This window comes from Tursiops truncatus, chromosome 1 (genome assembly GCF_011762595.2).
Source record: "Tursiops truncatus isolate mTurTru1 chromosome 1, mTurTru1.mat.Y, whole genome shotgun sequence".
Classification (NCBI taxonomy): Eukaryota; Metazoa; Chordata; class Mammalia; order Artiodactyla; family Delphinidae; genus Tursiops; species Tursiops truncatus.
In genome coordinates, this window is record NC_047034.1 from 149,750,082 (window position 1) to 149,766,195 (window position 16,114).

Consider the following 16,114-nt stretch of genomic DNA (forward strand, 5'->3'; position numbering starts at 1 on the left):
CCTGACCTGCCATCAGTGGACAGCTTTGGTGGCTATCCATTGAGTTTGTCCCCTGGGAGGAGAGCGTGCTTGATGTGCACACTGAGGAAGGGAAGAGAGGCTCCTGTCAGCCACAACCAGGGAGACTGGGACCCGTCCATCCATCTTCCTGTTCCCTACACAGTCAAGAGCTGAATTTAGTCCAGCTTTCTTAGAAACTTAGCTCACCCTGGGTTAAAGCTCGGGCACTTGATGCTTCAGGGCTCTCACGGGATTCTGGATCGACTTCATTCTCTCTAAGGTAGAACCTGGGAGTGGTATGATCTAGTATGTTCCTGCAGCTCCAGGCATCACATCCCCATATGACAGTTTCCCAAGCAGAAAGGAAGGGGCTATGGACAAACCTTCTCCTTGCTTGCTGTGGTGTAGTAAGAGATATATTTGTGTTTGTCTCTGGTTCCTGGTATAGAGCTCCTTAACACCCTGGTAATTTCCTGAGTGATGGGAGGTTAGGAACGTCTTTTATTCTAATATTTGATCTTTGACCCTGGTTCTTGACATAAGACCCTTGGAATCTCCAGAGTGATGAATGTCTTTTTGAAGGCTAAGGTGATGACTTGTGACTGAGGGCCCCTAGATAGCTTCAGAAGTCACCAGAAAGACCAAGCCATGATGAGAAACTTGGGACTTTCGGCCCCACCTCCCAACCTCTGAGGAGGGTGGGGGACTGGAGGTTGAGCTAGTCATTGATTATGCCTACATGATGAAGCTCCCATAAACATCCCTAAACTATGGAGTTTGGAGAGCTTCCGGGTTGGTGAACACATGGAGGTGCTGGGATGGTACTGTGCCCAGAGATGTCATGGGAGTTCTACTTCCCTTCCCCATGTATTGTCCTATGGACGTCTTCATCTGGCTGTTCAGATGAAGACGTCCATAGGACAATACATCCTCTGCAATATCCTTTATAATAAACAGTAAACGTAAGTCAATGTTTCTCTAAGTTCTGTGAGATGTTCTAGCGAATTATTGACCCTGAAGGAGGGGGTGGTGGGAACTCCCCATTTATAGCTGGTGGTTCAGAAGTACAGGGGACCACCTGGAATTTGAAACAGAGTCAGAAGTGGGGGGCTGTCTTGTGGGATTGAGCCCTTAACCTTGGGGTCTGTACTAACCCCTGGCATTTAGGGTCAGAGTCAAGTTCAGTTGCAGGGCACCCAGTCAGTGCCCAATGAGAACTGGAGAATTGCTTGGTGTGGAAAATTCCACACATTTGGTATCAGAAGTGTTCTGAGAGCAGAAGAAAACATAGTTTTCTTTTACATGCTCTCTCATCACAGAAGAACTTTCCCCAGAGTCCCCAGCACACATCTTCTTGTGTCTTGTTGGCCAGAACTGTGTCATGAGTCCACCCCCAGACCAGTCATGGTGTAGGGTTGCCGTGATCGGTTTTGACCAGCCATGATTCACGCCCTGGGGCCAGGCACACTGGGCTTGGTGTCAAGGAAGAAGTGGGCCGCTGCTGGGTAGGAACTCTGTTGTCCTGCAGAGCCTTTATCATAAGAGCAATGGGGAGCCATTGTAGGGCTTGAAGTAAGGGGGCGACATGATCAGATTTTTGTTTTTAAAAGACACTCTGGCAGGACAGTAGAGAATAGGTTGAAAGGAGGCAAGAATAGAAGGGAGGAGATTAGTTCCAAGCTGTCCAAGCTTGTATAACATGAATAAAGTCAGATAGGATTTCATTCTATTTGCTATAAAGACTTTTTTTTTTGCCTTCATATGTTGCAGGAAAATGCTTTGAAGAACCTCTTGACATATTTTCCCTTCTTAGTCATTTACTTTTTGCTCCCTTGCTGTCCTTAAAGCTGGGCCAGGAGACCAAGCTCATTGCCCCAGGAGAGAGGAGGGAGGATACTACCTAGAACAAAGAAATCATCGCCAGCCGTAAATTTCAAACTAGACTTTCTAAATCCACAGACAGACAATAGTCTAGGATAGGAGTCAGCAGACTACGGCGTTTGGACCAAATCTGGTGGCTGTCTCGGTGAAGCTTTACTGGAGCACAGCCACGCTCGTTTGTGTACAAATTGTCTACGGCTGCATTGGCGCTACAGCAGCAGAGCTGAGTAGTTGTGATCAGAACTATATGGCCTGTGAAGTCTGAAATATTTACCATCTGGTCCTTTATAGAAAAAAGTTTCTCAACCCTAGTCTAGAAAGGCAGACTTTGGAGAGAGGAGGCATTTTCTTGGAACTTCTGAAGCTGAATTTTTCATCTCAAGATCCAAAGCCTGGAAACTTACCGCCAAGTAGGAAGGACAAGGGTCTATCATGAGGGAAGTGTTGGCCACACAGGACTAGGGCACGTCCCTCTCATGCTGAGGCAGGCAAGGCAGGATGGGCTTTAGATGTGACTGTCCTGGCTTCCCTTTAAGGTCAGAACTTCCAACTGCCCAAGGGCAGAGCTTGGGGAACTCCAAGGCATCCAGAAAAGCCTTGTATTTTCATGATGCGGCTCCAATGTGGTTCAGTGACAGCAAGTCAAGGTGGCTGAAGGACCCCTTAGAAAGGTGCCTGAGACCAGGTGCCTCACCTGGTCTCCCACAAACTCTAGTCTCTGCTCGGACAACTATGACATTTCAGGAAGGCCTTGCCCGATTGCATGAAGTTAGCTCCCCGCTTTATATACTTACAAAGAACTCCAGACTTCCCCTTTTCAGAACATTCATTATATCTGTAATTATTCATCCAGTATCTACTTAGCTGACCTGACCATTAATTCTACAAGGAAGGGACCGTAACTATGGATGGTTTTATCGTCATCATGTAACTCAATGATAACACTGAGTGAAGTGGTGAGCAATGAATGAATGAATGAATGAGCAAGTAACTCTAAAGACCACTCCCTAGCTTATCCCTGTCTCCTTGGTGTTTTCCTGTCTAGCTGCTTTTGGCACCATCATTGAGAAAGGCAGGATCTCCATTTAAGAGAGGAGATGAGAAAACCATTAACTTCGTGGCTGCACCTGCATGTAGCGCTCAGAAACCACAGAAGACCTCAGAGCTAAGGTGCGCTCTTGACATTGAAGTGTCTACACTGGCATATACCCATTCCTGGATGCTCCAACAGGCTGTTGCAGGTACCTGCAGGGAACAAAGATTTTTCTACTTCAGTTTCTAGGCTGGAGAAGTGAAACCAGCTGGCCACCGTTTAACTGAACCAATTAGTTTAAGGTGTAACCACTGCACAGATGTTCAGAAACAGTATGTTGCAGGGTGGATCATGTGGCAGAAGTGTCTTTAGCCAAAGAGAAGTGGGGTGGGGAGGCGGCCAAATAATTCAAATACTGTTGTGCTTTTATGTATATATGTTAGGTTTTGATAACAAGTAAAAAAATGAAAAAAAGGAAAAGAAAATAGTTTTGACAATTTGCTTCCCAAATTAATAATAATAAAAGGCAACATTTGCTTTGTGTTCAACAAGGGCCAGATGCTTTGCTAAGCACTTGACATGCTTTTTCCTGTTTAATCCTGACAACAACCCTAGGAGGTATTCGTCATTCTTCGTTCATTGCAAAACTATGTGCTGGGCACCTCCTTGTGCCAGGCATTGCCCAGGCCCTGAGATACAGCAATAACAAGAAAGATGGGTCCCTGCCCTCACAGGGCTTACATTCCAGTGGATATAGATCACTATTAGCTCCAACTTGTAGTTTTAAAAGCTGAGGTTTTGGGAAGTCCAGTAATTTGCCCAAATCCTGTATCTAGGAATCGATCGGGCCAAGATTCAGTTATAGCTATCTCTGACCCCCAAACTCCTAACCACTCGGCCATGCATTTTCTTCATGTTGATTCCCCCCAAAAGGTTGGGCAGACAGTGCTCTACACCAGCTCAGGAGTTCTTCAGTACTTTGTAAGACAGACACATTCTTTTTATTGATTTATTTTTAAAGCATAAAATGTTCGTGTACTGAAAAGTGCAAGAGAGGATGGACTGAGGTGCTCCAGCGTTGTCTTGAAGACACCCCCAGCGTCAGCTTCTTTCTCTGGCAGGACTCTGCATAGCAGCACATGCTTGCAGGGATGGCCCTTGTGACTGGCCATCCTGAGAGGGTTGGCATGCCTCTCTCCTGGGCTCCAGGAAACATTGGGACAGTGCTCAGTTTGGGGCATGTGCCTTTCCCAGAAATGATCCCAAGGCCAAGGGTGTGGGTATTCTTTTTATAATCGTATTTTTTCTCTTTGAATATGCTATATATTCACATGGCACAAAGTTCAAGTCATTAAAAAAAGGCTTACAATACAAAGGTGCCCCTCCCACCCTGTTCCCCAATTTTCCTTCTTGGAGTTCCTTATTTTTCATGTGTGCAGTGGAGAAGATTCCAAGACAAAGGGAGTGCAGATATCACGGGGTGGCCATGCTTAATAGATAAAGAAATATGGAGGGACTTACCCTGAGGCTCCTGCAAATGTGCTGCTAGGGTGTGCGGTGATCCTTAAATATTTCCCCAGTTTGGACAGAACCACCTTTCCATGAGCCACCTTCTTTCCATGAAGCCTGCATTCCAGAACCTCTAGGAAGCCAGGCCAATGACTGCCTTGCTTTCAAGTCTTTTTTGATTACTTACCCCAAGATATTTTTCGACAATAGGTGCCATTTATAACCCACACCCTAACTCTCAGGAAACAAATAGATTGGTGTTCTGGGCCACATTCTGGGTTCTTGTGATTTGGTTTACTGAGTGTCCACCTTGGAGCTGGTGCTCAGGCAAGAGTGTCCTCAAAGGGGGAGAAGACCGAGGAATGGAGTGACCACTCTAAACCACTGTGTCCTCTAAGCTCCTGTGAGCAGCCAGTTCTCCTCTCTCAGTGCTTATTTCTCTTCAACAAATGACTTTTTAAAACACTGGAGTTCTCTGTTATCCAGTTTTTATTCAGGTAAGAGACATCTGAAATATTGAGCTATTGGTTTTAAGAAAAGCCAGGGTAGTCCTGGCCAGAGTCATTAGGCAACAAAAAGAAATAAAAGGCATCCAGATTGGAAAGGAAGAAGTAAAATGGTCACTCTTTGTGGATGGCATGATTTTATATATAGAAAACTCTAAAGACTCCACCAAAAAACTATTAGAAATAATAAATGAAATAGTAAAGTTGCAAAGTACAAAATTAACATATAAAAATCTGTTATGTTTCTATAGGCTAACAGTGAGCTATCAGAAAGAGAAATTAAGGAAATAATTCCATTCACCATTGCAACAAAAAGAATAAAATATGTAGGAATAAACCTACCTAAGGAGGTTGAAGACCTGTACTCAGAAAACTATAAGACACTGATGAAAGAAATCAAAGATGACACAAAGAGATGGTGAGATACACCGTGTTCTCGGATGGAAGAAAAATATTGTGGAAATGACTATACTACCCAAAGCTATCTACAGATTCAGTGCAATTCCTATCAAATTACCAATGGCATTTTTTACAGAACTAGAACAAAAAGTCTTAAAATTTGTATGGAGACACAAAAGACCCCTAATAGCCAAAGCAATCTTGAGGGGGAAAAAAATATGGAGCTGTAGGAATCGGACTCTCTGACTTCAGACTATACTACAAAGCTACAGTAATCTAGACGATATTGTAACAGCACAATACCAGAAATACAGATCAATGGATCAGGATAGAAAGCCCAGAGATAAACCCACACACCTATGGTCAACTAACCTATGACAAAGGAGGCAAGGATATACACTGGAGAAAAGACAGTCTCTTCAATAAGTGGTGCTTGGAAAACTGGACAGCTACATGTAAAAGAATGAAATTAGAACACTCCTTAACACCATACACAAAAATAAACTCAAAATGGATTAAAGACCTAAATGTAAGACCGGACATTATAAAACTCTTAGAGGAAAACACAGGAAGAACACTCTTTGACATAAATCACAGCAATATCTTTCTAGATATGACTCCTCAGGTAATGGAAACAAAAGTAAAAATAAACAAACGGGACTATATCAAACTAAAAAGCTTCTGCACAGCAAAGGAAACCACCAACAAGACAAAAAGACAACTTACTAAATTGGAGAAGGTATTTGTAAATGATACATCCAATAAGAGGCTAATATCCAAAATATATAAAGAACTCATACAACTCAATGACAACAACAAAGAACAACCTGATTAAAAATTGGGCAGAGGAGCTGAATAAACATTTTTCCAAAGAAGACGTACAGATGGCCAACAGGTACATGCAAAGATGTTCAACATCACTAATTATTAGGGAAATGTAAATCAAAATCACAATGAGAGATCACCTCAAGCCTGTTAGAATGGCTATTATAAAAAGGCAAGAAATAACAAGTGTTGGAGAGGATGTGGAGAAAAGGGAAGTCTCATGCACTGTTGGTGGGAATGTAAATTGGTGCTGCCACTGTGGAGGGCAGTATGGAAATTCCTTAAAAAATTAAGAATAGAGCTACTATACAATCCAGCTATTCTGCTTCTGGGAATTTATCCAGACTATGAAAACACTGATTTGAAAAGATACACGTACCCCTAGGTTCACTGAGGCATTGTTTACAACAGCCAAGATATGGAAGCAACCTAAGTGCCCATCAAGAAATGAATGAATAAAGAAGATGTGGCATATACATACAATGGAATACTACTCAGCCATAAAAGAGGTGAAATCTTGTCATTTGTGACAACATGGATGGACCTTGAGGATATTATGCTAAGTGAAATAAGTCAGACAAATACTATATGATTTCACTCATATGTGGAATATAAAAAACAAACAAAATAAATGAACAAACCCCAAAAAACCCCCACTCAGGTAAATACAGAGAACAGAGTAGTGGTTAGCAGAGGGGGAAGTGGCAGGGGGACGGTAAAATGGGTAAAGGGGATTGACTGTATGGTGATGGATGGAAACTAAATTTTTGGTGGTGAGCACACTGTGGGGTACATAGAAATAGAAATATAATGTTGTACACATGAAATTTATGTAATGTTATAAACCAATGTTACCTCAATTAAAAAAAATAAAGTAAAAACTGGAAAAAGGGAAAAAAAAGCCAGGGTAATCAGTCCTCTGAATCTTATGTGATAGAAAATACAGATGGATTCTACTCACCAGCAATAAGCCATCTTTTAGGACTGAGTGGGTTTGTGTGCATTCCACAAACTCACTGATGGGGGGTGATTTACGTTACCGTCAGGCCATTTGGCAGGACAAAGCAATTATTATTTTCAGTGTCTGCTGAACTTATCTCTTTCTTCTGTTCCAATAAGACCAAGAATATGTGTCGGAAATGGATATCCTTGACCATCCTTTTGAGATTAAGCTCAGTGTTTTAACTCCAGAGTATAATGAAATAAATATTCAAGGTCATAAAGTTGGCATGCTGCTTCGTTTTATCTTTTACTTAAGTGGATGTTTTCCTTTGCAATGAAGTGTTCTGTGGCCAGTGAGTATTTGGCTCTGTTTCCATGCCCCTATTGAATTCTCTAGACTCTTGCTAACTCAGACCCAATGTGAATAAATATATGTATATTGGCATTCTATGGGAACTGGGGTCACAACAAAAGCTGTCCATTTTCTTCTTGTGTCAATCCTCGAAACACTCTCTGAATTCTCTGCCTATGGCTGCAAGCTACTGGCAAAGGAGCATAGCGTTGGCCCGTAGCAAGAGTGGATGACAGGTCAAACGGTGACCTATTCTGGCATTCACCAGGCAAGAACCAGTGTTTAAGATCAGAATTATTCAGAGACTGGCTGGAGATCTGGGGATCTCACAGAGTTGGCTGAAGAGTGTTGGTAGTTATGGAAGATAAAATCCAATGTGCTGGGTTAAGAACTGAGGAATATAAAGATGACTGAAACATGGTCCCATGTTGAGCATCCTAGTTTCGGACGGGAGATGGACATTAACTTGAGAAATATTTATCGCACATCTACTATGTGCCAGGCATTATGGAAATAGAGACAATAAGATGGGGGAGGGGCCTATTCACTTGTAGCCCATAACTTGATGGGAAGACAGACACGTGAACAGAGAATTGTGATCTCAAATGAGAAGTGAATGCCAGGGGCAGGAAGGATTAGAAATAGCCTCATGGAGGAGGTGACAGAAGCCCTGAAAATAAATAGGAATTTGTCAGACACATGAGATGGGAAGGACATTGGGGTCAGGTAGCTGGGACAGCATAGAGCAGGAGAGTTTGGGGATAATAGTAACAATGATAACACTAGCAAACACTTATGTAGCCACATCCTCAGACTGTTCTTAGATTTTAGGTTTACTGGCTCACTTAATCCCCACAACAATCTTAGGTACAGATGAGATTGGGTCACTTAGCCATGATCAGTGTTTGTTAGTGGCAGAGCTGGGATTCAAACCCTGGCAGGCTGGCTGTGAGTTTGTACTCTTCGCCACCACACTGTGTCACCATGTAGCCTGAGCACATGACACAGAGGTGGAGGGAAGCCATGTAGACGAGATTGGCACATATGTTGGGGCTGGATGGTGGAGAGCTTTGTCTGCCCAATGCCGGAGCTGAGACCTTACCAGAGGATTCTGCATAGGAGAGTTTGCAACCGGACCTGTACTTTGGAAAAAATCACCTTAGCAGCTGTGATGATGAACTAGGGCGGAAAGACCTGGAGGTTGGCTTAAGGCTACTGCAATTGCCCAGGTCAGATGGGTAAGGCCTTAAGGGCAGGAGCCATGGGCTGGAAAGGAGGGGTGAGATTTAAGAGCTACTTAAGGAGTAAAATGAACAGGATTAGAAGAGCAATTGCATAGGGCGTGGTGGTGACAGGAGTTGTCAATGACTGAGGCTCGTAACTTGGGCACCATTTGCAACTGCCAGCTCTGAATTGCTGCTCTGGGTTTGTGGAATATGGAGGTATGTTCCTCCATTGAGATGCTGCTACACCCCAGTCTGTTCCAGTTGTGGACCAGTCAGTTCCCTTCAGTGCCGCAGACACCAGGCTGCAGAAATAACAAAGAAGCGGAGATGTGAATGTAGCACAGAGGAATTACAGCACAGGACTGGCCGTGCCCTCGCATAGGGGGTCTAAAGCTCTTCCTATCAGAGTCTGCTAAACCCAGAATCCTCCTCCTCCAAGTTTTGGGGCCCCAGATTCCTGTTTATTCCCACCCAAGAAAGGAAACATTTAGTTTGCCTCATTGTAAATTCTGCACCCCAGGAATATTTTATGTTTGCTGGCAGTGCAGTTATCTCTTCAGTGTCTTAACCTCTCCTTCCAGGCTAATTTCTGGGCCTCACCTTTGCAACCTCAAGAGGCTCATTAAAGCATTTTCCCAAACAAAAGAACAGTCTCTCCCAAAGACGAATTTTGCTGCCACCACTAGAATGCAGAAACAGCTGCAGCACCTCTGAAAATTGCAGCGTTTTCATTCCTCCCGTAATATTTAAATATTGCAAAAAGGCCAAGAATGAAGACCATAAAATTTATCCAGCGTCTCATTGAACAAATATTTATTGAGGGAGAGTGTCCCCCTTTGGTAATAGAAGGTCAATTCCCTTGCTAAAGACAGAGAGAAAAGCTGGACATATTAAAATTAGTCTGTGGTATCTGAGTGCTAAACCAGCTCTTTTTTTAAAATTTTAATTAATTTATTTATTTTTGTACAGCAGGTTATTATCAGTTATCTATTTTGTATGTATCAGTGTATATATGTCAATCCCAATCTCCAAATTCATCCCACCACCAACCCCGCCCACCGCCTTTCCCCCGGTGGTGTCCATATGTTTGGTCTCTACATCTGTGTCTCTATTTCTGCCTTGCAAACTGGTTCATCTGTACCGTTTTCTAGGTTCCACATATATGTGTTAATATACGATATTTGTTTTTCTCTTTCTGACTTCACTCTGTATGACAGTCTCTAGATCCATCCACATCTCTACAAATGACCAAATTTCGTTCCTTTTTATGGCTCAGTAATATTCCATTGTATATACGTACCACATCTTCTTTATCCATTCGTCTCTCGATGGGCATTTAGGTTACTTCCATGTCCTGGCTATTGTAAATAGTGCTGCAATGAACATTGGGGTACATGTGTCTTTTTGAATTATGGTTTTCCCTGGGTATATGCCCAGTAGTGGGGTTTGCTGGGTCATATGATAATTCCATTTTTAGTTTTTTAAGGACCCTCCATACTGTTCTCCATAGTGGTTGTATCAATTTACATTCCCACCAACAGTGCAAGAGGGTTCTCTTTTCTCTACCCCCTCTCCAGCATTTGTTGTTTGTGGATTTTCTAATGATGCCCATTCTAACCAGTGTGAAGTGATACCTCACTGTAGTTTTGATTTGCATTTCTCTAATAACTAGTGATGTTGAGCAGCTTTTCATGTGCTTCTTGGCCATCTGTATGTCTTCTCTGGAGAGATGTCTATTTAGGTCTTCTGCCCATTTTTTGATTGGGTTGTTTGTTTTTTTAATATTGAGCTGCATGAGCTGTTTATATATTTTGGAGATCAATCCTTTGTCCATTGATTCGTTTGCAAATGTTCTCTCCCATTCTGAGGGCTGTCTTTTCATCTTGTTTATGGTTTCCTTTGCTGTGCAAAAGCTTTGAAGTTTCATTAGGTCCCACTTGTTTATTTTTATTTCCATTTCTCTAGGAGGTGGATCAAAACACATCTTGCTGTGATTTATGTCAAAGAGTGTTCTTCCTGTGTTTTCCTCTAAGAGTTTTATAATGTCCGGTCTTACATTTAGGTCTTTAATCCATTTTGAGTTTATTTTTGTGTATGGTGTTAGAGAGTGTTCTAATTTCATTCTTTTACATGTAGCTGTCCAGTTTTCCAAGCACCACTTATTGAAGAGACTGTCTTTTCTCCAGTGTATATCCTTGCCTCCTTTGTCATAGGTTAGTTGACCATAGGTGTGTGGGTTTATCTCTGGGCTTTCTATCCTGATCCATTGATCTGTATTTCTGGTATTGTGCTGTTACAATATCGTCTAGATTACTGTAGCTTTGTAGTATAGTCTGAAGTCAGAGAGTCCGATTCCTACAGCTCCATATTTTTTTCCCCCTCAAGATTGCTTTGGCTATTAGGGGTCTTTTGTGTCTCCATACAAATTTTAAGACTTTTTGTTCTAGTTCTGTAAAAAATGCCATTGGTAATTTGATAGGAATTGCACTGAATCTGTAGATAGCTTTGGGTAGTATAGTCATTTCCACAATATTTTTCTTCCATCCGAGAACACGGTGTATCTCACCATCTCTTTGTGTCATCTTTGATTTCTTTCATCAGTGTCTTATAGTTTTCTGAGTACAGGTCTTCAACCTCCTTAGGTAGGTTTATTCCTACGTATTTTATTCTTTTTGTTGCAATGGTGAATGGAATTATTTCCTTAATTTCTCTTTCTGATCTTTTGTTGTTAGTGTATAGGAATGCAAGAGATTTCCATGCATTAATTTTGTATCCTGCAACTTTACCAAATTCATTGATTAGCTCTAGTAGTTTTCTGGTGGCATCTTTAGGATTATCTACGTGTAGTATCATGTCATCTGCAAACAGTGACAGTTTTACTTCTTTCCTAATTTGGATTCCTTTTATTTCTTTTTCTTCTCTGATTGCCATAGCTAGGACTTCCAAAACTGTGTTGAATAATAGTGGCAAGAGTGGACATCCTTGTCTTGTTCCTGATCTTAGAGGAAATGCTTTCAGTTTTTCACCATTGAGAATGATGTTAGCTGTGGGTTTGTTGTATATGGCCATTATTATGTTGAGGTAGGTTCCTTCTATGCCCACTTTCTAGAGAGTTTTTTTATCATAAATGACTGCTGAATTTTGTCAAAAGCTTTTCCTGTGTCTATGAGATGATCAAATGGTTTTTATTCTTCAATTGGTTAATATGGTGTATCACATTGATTGATTTGCGTATATTGAAGAATCCTTGCATCACTGGGATAAATCTCACTTGATCATGGTGTATGATCCTTTTAATGTGTTGTTGGATTCTGTTTGCTAGTATCTTGCTGAGGATTTTTGCATCTATATCCATCAGTGATATTGGTCTGTAATTTTCTTTTTTTGTAGTATCTTTGTCTGGTTTTGGTATCAGGGTGATGGTGGCCTCATAGAATGAGTTTGGGGGTGTTCCTTCCTCTGCAGTTTTTTGGAAGAGTTTGAGAAGGATGGGTGTTAGCTCTTCTTAAATGTTTGTTAGAATTCACCTGTGAAGCCATCTGGTCCTGGACTTTTGTTTGTCAGAAGATTTTTAATCACAGTTTCAATTTCATCACTTGTGATTGGTCTATTCATATTTTCTATTTCTTCCTGGTTCAGTCTTGGAAGGTTGTACCTTTCTAAGAAGTTGTCCATTTCTTCCAGGTTGTCCATTTTAGTGACATAGAGTTGCTTGTAGTATTCTCTTGGTATGCTTTGTGTTTCTGCGGTGTCCGTTGTTACTTCTCCTTTTTCATTTTTAATTTTATTGATTTGAGTCCTCTCCCTCTTTTTCTTGATGAGTCTGGCTAAAAGTTTATTAAGTTTGTTTATCTTCTCAAAGAACCAGCTTTTAGTTTTATTGGTCTTTGCTCTTGTTTTCTTTGTTTCTATTTCATTCATTTCTGCTCTGATATTTATGATTTCTTTCCTTCTACTAACTTTGGGTTTTCTTTGTTCTTCTTTGTCTAGTTCCTTTAGGTTTAAGTGTAAGGTTAGATTGTTTATTTGAGATTTTTCTTGTTTCTTGAGGTAGGATTGTATTGCTATAAACTTCCCTCTTAGAACTGCTTTTGCTGCATCCCATAGGTTTTGGATTGCCATGCTTTCATTGCCATTTGTCTCTAGGTGTTTTTTGATTTCCTCTTTGATTTCTTCAGTGACCTCTTGTTATGTAGTAATGTATTTTTAGCCTCCATGTGTTTGTGTTTTTTACATTTTTTTCCCTGTAATCGATTTCTAATCTCATAGCATTGTGGTCAGAAAAGATGCTTGATATGATTTCAATTTTCTTAAATTTACTGCACCTTGATTTGTGACCCAAGAGGTGATCTATCCTAGAGAATGTTCGTTTGCACTTGAGAAGAAAGTGTAATCTGCTGTTTTCAGATGGAATGTCCTATAAATATCAGTTAAATCTATGTGGTCTATTGTGTCATTTAAAGCTTGTTTTTCCTTATAATTTTCTGTCTGGATGACCTGTCCATTGGTGTAAGTGAGGTGTTAAAGTTCCCCACTATTATTGTGTTACTGTCAATTTCCTCTTTTATAGCTGTTAGCAGGAGCTCCTATGTTGGGTGCATAAATGTTTACAATTGTTATGTCTTCTTCTTGGATTGATCCCTTGATCATTATGTAGTGTCCTTCCTTGTCTCTTGCAACATTCTTTATTTTAAAGTCTATTTTATCTGATATGAGTATTGCTACTCCAGCTTTCTTTTGATTTCCATTTGCATGGAAAATCTTTTTCCATCCCCTCACTCTCAGTCTGTACGTGTCCCTAGGTCTGAAGTGGGTCTCTTGTAGACAGCATATATATGGGTCTTATTCTTGTATCTATTCAGCAAGCCTGTGTCTTTTGGTTGGAGCATTTAAGCCATTCACATTTAAGGTAATTATTGATATGTATGTTCCTATTACAATTTTCTTAATTGTTTTGGGTTTGTTTTTGTAGGTCCTTTTCTTCTCTTGTGTTTCCCACTTAGAGAAGTTCCTTTAGCATTTGTTGTAGAGCTTGTTTGGTGCTGCTGAATTCTCTCAGCTTTTGCTTGTCTGTAAAGCTTTTGATTTTTCCCTCGAATCTGAATGAGATCCTTGCCGGGTAGAGTAATCTTGGTTGTAGGTTCTTCCCTTTCATCACTTTAAGTATATCATGCCACTCCCTTTTGACTTGTAGAGTTTCTGCTGAGAAATCAGCTGTTAACTTTATGGGAGTTCCCTTGTATGTTATTTGTCATATTTTCCTTGTTGCTTTAAATAATTTTTTTTTGCCTTTAATTTTTTTCAGTTTGATTACTATGTGTCTCAGCATGTTTCTCCTTGGGTTTATCCTGTGTGGGACTCACTGCGCTTCCAGGAGTTGGGTGGCTATTTCCTTTCCCATGTTAGGGAAGTTTTCGACTATAATCTCTTCAAATATTTTCTTGGGTCTTTTCTCTCTCTCTTCTCCTTCTGGGACCCCTATAATATGACTGTTGGTGTGTTTAGTGTTGTCCCAGAGGTCTCTTAGGCTGTCTTCATATCTTTTCATTCTTTTTTCTTTATTCTGTTCCGCGGCAGTGAATTCCACCATTCTGTCTTCCAGGTCACTTATCCGTTCTTCTGCCTCAGTTATTCTGCTATTGATTCCTTCTAGTGTATTTTTCATTTCATTTATTGTATTGTTCATCTCTGTTTGTTTGTTCTTTAATTCTTCTAGGTGTTTGTTCTTTAATTCTTCTAGTCTTTGTTAAACATTTCTTGCATCTTCTCAATCTTTGCTTCCATTCTTTTTCCAAGGTCCTGGATCATCTTCACTATCATTATTCTGAATTTTTTTTCTGCAAGTTTTCCTATCTCCACTTCATTTAGTTGTTTTTCTGTGGTTTTATCTTTTTCCTTCATCTGGTACATAGCTCTCTTCCTTTTCATTTTGTCTATCTTTCTGTGAATGTCTAAACCTGCTCTTGCCCAGGCTCAGCAGCCCATCTCCAAGGCCCTGAAAATCTCAGTTCCTGCAACTGGGTTAAGATGGTCCTGGATTCCTGGTGCACTTCATCCTTTTCCCCTTGCACCTGGTGAAAGCAAACATAAATCTTCTTAGTGGAAGTTATTGCCATCTGAGACCTTGCATTATGCCTATAAACAATTTTTCTAATGCAACATTAGACATCAAAGTAAACCAGGCATCAGAGTGAACTTGATAATATGACTGACATTCATTAGAAAAAAAAAGAACAGAAAATAAAAACACAGAAGCTCAGATAGTAAAATTATCAGACGCAGATTTAACATAGTTATTGAGTAACTATTAACATGTCAGGCACTTGTACTTGGCATTGAGGATAAAATAGTGAACAAACAAAACATAATTCCTGCCTTTATAATTTCGTGAGGGAGACAGACATTAATCAAATAAATCACCCTGTGGTAGATTGATTGCAAAAATGAGCCCAGTTCCAAATGTGAAATGGTACAGTTGTTGTGGAAAACAGTATGGAGCTTCCTAAAAAAATTCACAGTAGAAATACCACATGACCCAGCAATTCCACTTCTGGGTGTATGGTCAAAAAAACTGAAAGCAGGGTCTCAAAGAGATATTTGTACACTCTTGTTCATAGCAGCATTATTCACAATAGCTACCCAAGTGTCCACTGACAGATGAATAGATAAGCAAAATATGCTATATACATATAAAGGAATATTTTCCAGCCTTAAAAATGAAGGAAGTTCTGCAATATGGCACAACATGGATGAATCTTGAGGACATTAGGCTAAATAAAACAAGCCAGTCATACACACACACAAACCACTGTATGATTCCACTTATATGAGATATTTAGTCAAAATCTTAAAGAGAGAACATATAATGGTAATTGCCAGGGGCTGGGGGGAGGGGAGAAGGGGAAGCAATTGTTTAATAGGCATTGAGTTTTAGTTTTATGAGATGAAAGGATCCATGGGGGATGGATTTTGGTGGTGGCTACACAATAATATGACTATTTAAAACCACTGAACTATATATTTAAAAATGGTTAAACGGTAATTTTTATGTTATGGGCATTTTATCAAAACTAAAAAAATTAAAAAACAGGGCTCAGTTTCCACACTTCTCTGTATCCAACCCTTTGTAATGTGACTTTGCAGCCATTCCAACAACTGACGAAGTCTATTTCTCACTTCTCAAATCTTAGTTAGCCTTGCATTTGCTTCAGCCAATAGACTGAGACAAAAGTGATGGTGTGCCAGTCCTGAGCCCAGATCTCCAGAGGCCCTGTGCCTATCTGCTCATTCTCTTGGAATGCTGACACTAAGAATAATTTTGGCTATCCTTTTGGAGAAAGGCTGTCCCAGCCAAGGCTCCAGACTTGAGAGAGTCCAGCCAAGATCAGCAAACCTGCCTACCTGACCTGCAGCTGACAACATAAGTGAGTCCCACCACACA